Source organism: Macaca thibetana, chromosome 7, assembly GCF_024542745.1.
Source record: "Macaca thibetana thibetana isolate TM-01 chromosome 7, ASM2454274v1, whole genome shotgun sequence".
NCBI lineage: Eukaryota > Metazoa > Chordata > Mammalia > Primates > Cercopithecidae > Macaca > Macaca thibetana.
In genome coordinates this window covers 12,771,230-12,777,547 of record NC_065584.1, presented here as the reverse complement: position 1 = coordinate 12,777,547, position 6,318 = coordinate 12,771,230, and the positions used below count along the sequence as shown (strand labels likewise).

Sequence of the window (6,318 nt, the reverse complement as noted above, 5' to 3'; positions counted from 1 at the left end):
ACAGAGTGAGCCCCTGTCTCCAAAAACAAAACAAAACAAAAGTCAGTTGGAGCTGAGTAGCATTTGCTCCCATTGAGTCCCACTTTGACCTTCAGGTTGGACTCTCCCGGCCCGCTTCCTCATTCCCATCACAGGACTGGCCCCGCCAGTCTTGAGTTTGCTTCTCTTGCTCTAATGCTCTAACTAATCGTTCAAAGCAGTGGTTCCCAACTCTTTTAAGTATGAGAGCCCCTTTGTAAAATAACTTTCTCTCTGTAAATATGAAACTAATATTCACAGAGACATGCTCACAGCAGGAACTCAAGAAACACAGAAAAGTAACAGACAGAAGACAGTATCACCCACACGCCCAACATCTAGAGCTAAGCACTGCTTGCGTTTAGTGGATAGGGGGGCACCTGACATTTTTATGGTTCTCACACATTCGTAGTTTTGTATATAGTAAATATTGACTGACCGAAATAAGACGTCACAGAAACTACAATGATTTCAGAAACACTTGACGGAATGGGTATTTCCCTCGGTACATCAGCACCGATGGCCATTTGAAAAATAGCCATACATGTACAGAGATAATCATTACAGACGCACTGCATGGGACTCCTTGGTGCTCACATGGAGGTTCAAAAGCTTGTCTAATATTTGTGGGCCTGGAACCTCCACTTTAAGGAAGTAGAGCAATGATCACAAAGTGTGGCACTTTGGCTACATGGTACTATAGATACTCTCCGGAGTTCTTATCACAACTAGGTCCTGTAGAAATTACAGAAAACATGTATTTTACTGCATTGATGGGCTTATTAGAAATAAGGAAAGTTTTGAGGGCCGTGATAAATAAATAAATGTATGCCAGAGGGCTGAAGCCAAAGCAAGGAATGGTAATAAACAAGTAAATTGAATAATAACTATGAGATAGGATTGTCCTGAGTTTGAAGATCTAAATCAGCACCATCTATAGAAAACTAACTTTTGGTCAGGCGCGGTGGCTCACGCCTGTAATCTCAGCACTTTGGGAAGCCAAGGCAGCTTGGCTTCAGGAGTTCAAGACCAGCCTGGGCAATATGGTGAAACCCCATCTCTACTAAAAATACAAAACTTAGCCAGGCATGGTGGTGCACACCTGTAGTCCCAGCTACTTGGGAGGCTGAGGCAGGAGAATTGCTTGAACCAGGAGGCAGAGGCTGCAGTGAGCTGAGATTGTACCACTGCACTCCAGCCTGGGTGACAGAGCAAGACCCTGTCTCAAAAAAAAAAAAAAAAAAAAAAAAAAAAAACTAACTTTCAGGCTCTTATCAAACTAGGAGAACTGAACCTAAGACATCTGTATTGAGCTCTGGATTCTCTAAAAACAGGCAAGCAATTTAAAAAAAAAAAAAGCATAGAAAAAGCACAAAATAAAATGATATAGACAAAATCCAATTTTTTTTTTTAGTTTAATAGACATTTATGCCTTTAGTCAAACAACCTCTACACAATCAAAATGTATGACTTAAGATCTTTTCTTTTTTTGAGAAGGAATTTAGGTCTCAAGAACTTTTGTGAACTTGCTATGAGTACTTCCTGGAAATCAATTAGCTGATCCTTTTGAAACCCCTAGAGAAGATAGGAGAAAATTGGTTCAGAGAAACAAGCATTTAAATTAAGTCAGCAAAGGCAGAATTTAGAATTGGGCAATTCCTTGTCTACGTTTCCTTTGCACTCAAATTCACCCTGGAGAACAGTAGCCTAGTCTCCCGGAAGACGTGATGCAAACAGAAATGCAGTGTGGTGCTATACTTACAGTGAATGTTGGTGTGGAAGTGATGGCCCAACTTTGTGGAATGGTAAGGATTTTTAGGATGCTTTCGCCGGGAACAAGAGAAACAACTACAGACAACACATGTGGTTGGAATTCATGCGCTTGTATGACTTTTACTTTTTGTAGCCTATGAGAGTGGACAGAGTGGGTAACCCAAGATATTTTTAAGACTGACTGGACTAAGAATGAGGTACTTATAGCCAACTACTTTCCCACTAATGTGACTGTAAGTATTCATAATGTTCACAAATTAGTGTTACGATTAAGTATTTTAGGGTTGACTTCTGAACTCACACTTGAAAGGTATTTATCTAATGGCCACCGGCTCACCAGCTTCCCATTGATTGCTAGCTTACCAACCTTAAGGCTAATAATTTTATATCACATTCAGTTTCAAAACACACCAGTGTTAAAACCACGACCACTAACCATTGAATGCCATGAAGCGATGGCACTGACCCAGGAGCTTTCACCTTTTATGTGAACTTAAAATGGTACTGTGGAGACTGAGGCAGTTTTCTTCAGGCTAACCCAGATTTGTGCCCATAATTTTCTAAATATAATCATGACATAGTTAAGATGTCCTCCTCCTACCCTGCAATTTCTAAAGCAAAGCCCAATTAAAAAAATCCGTGCCTGCCAAGCTAAAACCCCCCCCAGTCACTGGAAAGTAAGGCAGCAGAGCATTGCCATCACCTCATAAAGCTGCAGGTTTCATCACATGCACCAGACAAATCTACAGACCTAGTTTCAGTACTTTTCTTTTAAAGAATTTAGTTTAAACCTATTATGCCACACAGTATGTTTTATGCACTGACATATAACTCCCTAATAAGATAAAGCAAAGACAAAAAAGTTTGTCTTATTAGAAACAAGATACACCATCACTTACTGTTTTCAAACATTATTATACTTTAACTTCCTTGACAAAGCATTCAGGAAACAATCTGCAGACCAGTTTTAACAGAAAAATAGCACCTGTAAGCAGACATGACTGTCCTAAATTATTTATTAGGTATGAATTTTACAAACTTTACTTATATTAGCAGTAATGGTGGAGCTGGAGAGTATTGCGCCTTCTCCAAGCTGCCCAGCGAGAACCACCAATAGTGTGGTGGAACTTATGGCCCTTTCTTTCGGCCTGCAGATGTCAGCCCACACATCTCCCTGTGCTTGGGGTCTGGTTTGGTGATCCACTGGGTGTCAGGATTTCTTCTGATAGCTTTATGGAATGGATGGATGAGGATAACCTCAAAAAATTTGTATGCGGAATCTTCACCAACCCAGTAAGAATTCAGGACTCTTTTTTTTTTTTTTTTTTTTTTTTGAGACGGAGTCTCGCTCTGTCACCCAGGCTGGAGTGCAGTAGCCGGATCTCAGCTCACTGCAAGCTCCGCCTCCCGGGTTCACGCCATTCTCCGGCCTCAGCCTCCCAAGTAGCTGGGACTACAGGCGCCCGCCACCTCGCCCGGCTAGTTTTTTTTGTATTTCTTAATAGAGACGGGGTGTCACCGTGTTAGCCAGGATGGTCTCGATCTCCTGACCTCGTGATCCGCCCGTCTCGGCCTCCCAAAGTGCTGGGATTACAGGCTTGAGCCACCGCGCCCGGCCAGAATTCAGGACTCTTAAAGAGCCCTACAGTGGCGTCCAACTTGCTCCTCTGCAATGGACTGAAGGCTTCGAGCAAACTTTAGCTGGTTAACACCATGATGGACAGGCTTGCCATAAGTTGCACCCTTAGGAACTGGGCATTTTCGGCCACCACAGCGAACACGAATCCTACATATAATGTAACCTTGTTTGGCCTTGTAGCCCAGTCGGTGCGCTTTATCAGGCCAGAGAGGGCAGGGAGCCCTGTGCAGGGCAAAGAGCTGGTGGTACTGCCAGCAGTGGACCCTCAGAAGAAAGCACATGACATCAGACTGCTTCTTTCTTCATAGCTCCTGGATGTACTTGTATGCACCCATCTTGGCTTACCTGATGGCTGCCTCCAGATGGAAAGGAAAGACCTGTGCTACCCCAAAGTTCAAATATTTTAATAATCACAATAAATTTAAGTGGACCAAATCTACCAGTAAAAGACTAAGATTGTCGTGTTAGATTTTTTTCTAAATTTAGCCATATATTAATTATAAGAAACATAGATGAAACTAAGAAAATAGAAAGTTTATAAGCAAAAGTAGAATAAGAGATACATACACCAGAAAAATAATAATAAACATCAAACAAAATAAGTTTTAAGAACAATGCATTATTAAAGGTAAAGAGGGTCAATATACAGTGATAAGAAGTTTAATTCACCAGTAAGATACAACAGTTATAAATTTGCATCCATTTTTATAAAATCTAAAAAATATAAACCAGAAATTGAAAATGACTACAAGAAGTAGTTCAATCTGCCACAATAGTAGGAGATTTCAATGCACCTTAATTAATTATTGGTAGGTCAAAGAGACAAAATTTTAAAGACATAGAAGATTTCAATTTAAAATGGACAGGCATGACTTGATGAACATAATCCCCCAACAGTTAGATTATGCTCATTCTTCTCAAGCACATGTGGAACGTTAACCTGTGTTTTAAGATTTCTTACCATTTCAAAAAATTGATTTCTAACTTAGTTGCATTGTGGTTAGACAATAAGATTGAAAGGTATACACTTTATTAGGCTACAAAATGTGTCATTATGTTTAAAACAATCAGTATCATACAGATATCCTGTGGTCTCTGATCACAACAGAATTTAAAAAGTAGATGTAGATAATACAAAGACACATTTTAGTAATCTTTTTTTTGAGAGTCTTGCTCTGTCACCCAGGCTAGAGTGCAGTGGTATGATCTCAGCTCACTGCAGCCTCCTCCTCCAGGGTTCAAGCAATTCTCCTGCCTCAGCCTCCCGAGTAGCTGGGATTACAGGCGCCCACCACCACAGCTGGCTAATTTTTGTGTTTTCAGTAGAGATGGGGTTTTGCCATGTTGGCCAGGCTGGTATCGAACTCCTGACCTCAGGTGATAAGCCCACCTCGTCCTCCCAAAGTGCTGGGATTATAGGAATTGGCCACCGCACCCGGCCAAATTTTAGTAATTTTCTATGTCTGGAAATTTAAAAGCACACTTCAAAATAACACCGGAATGAAATAAAAAATAGCAATGTAAATTGAAAAATAATTAGAATTGAATGCTACTGAAAATATTACATGTTAAATATTCCGTTATGAAGCAAAAATAGTCTGTTGAAAGGGAATACATAGACTTAAGTATTGTTACAGAATAGAGAGGCTGGGTGTAGTGGCTCATACCTATAAAATCAACACTTTGGGAGGCCGAGGTGGGAGGGTCACCTAAGTCTGGGAGTTTCAGACCAGCCTGAGCAACATAACGAGATCCTGTCTCTATTTAAAAATAAAATAGGCTGGAAACGGTGGCTTATGTCTGTAATCCTAGCACTTTGAGAGGCTGAGGCAGGCAGATCACTTGAGCTTAGGAGTTTGAAACCAGCCTCTGCGACGTGGCAAAATCCCATCTCTACATAAAACACAAAAATTAGCCAGTATGGTGGTGTGTGCCTGTAATCCCAGCTACTCAGGAGGGTGAGGCAGAAGAATTACTTGAGCTCTGGAAGTGGAGGTTGCAGGGAGCCGAGATCACACCACTGCACCCCAGCCTGGGCAACAGAGCAATATCCTGTCTCAAAAATACATAAATAAATAAAATACTTTTTTTTAAATAAAAAGAAAATATACCCCCAAAAACATAGAAGGAAAGAGACAAAGATAAGAACAGAAATCACTGAAATAGGAAAAAAAAGATACAATAGAGCAGGTTGATAAGGCTAAATATTGGTTCTTCGAATAAAATAATAAAATAGTCAAGTTTCTGGTAAGACTGATTAAAAAAAGAAAGCTCGTACACCCAACAATACTAGAAATGAAAATGAATCAAAATTAGAGCGACAACAAAGATTTAAAATAGTAGACCAATAAAATATTATGCAAATGTTTACATAAAAAATTTGAATTCTTAGATGAAATACTGAAATTCCTAGAAAAAATGTAACTCCAAAATTGATTTGAAAAGAAATCAAAAGCTCAAATTTTTATTTAACCATATAAATATGAATAAGTATCTGGGTGCAGTGCCACACACCTGTTGTCCCAGCTACTTGGGAGACTGAGGGAGGATTGGCTGAGCCCAGGCGTTCAGTGTTACAGTGCTCTATGATTACACCTGTGAATAGACTCTGTACTCCAGCCTGGGCAACATAGCAAGATCCTGTCTCAAAATTTAAAAAATGATTAAGAGGTTAACTATCTTTCCATTGAAAAAATAATTTCAGGTCATATATATATACACACACACACACATATATATATATCCCATACACACACACACACACTTGTATATATATATACACACATAGGACCTACAATTATATATGTGTGTGTGTGTGTGTATTATTTTAAACAGGAGAGTTCTACCAAACTTTTAAACTCATTCCAATCTTACATAAAGTCTTCTGG

At 39.8% G+C, this 6,318-nt stretch overlaps 1 pseudogene; it reads right to left on the bottom strand.

Annotated features, from left to right (window-relative positions):
* Positions 1-2,840: 2,840 nt before the first annotated feature.
* Positions 2,841-3,765, bottom strand: LOC126959118 (60S ribosomal protein L15-like; annotated as a pseudogene).
* Positions 3,766-6,318: the final 2,553 nt, after the last annotated feature.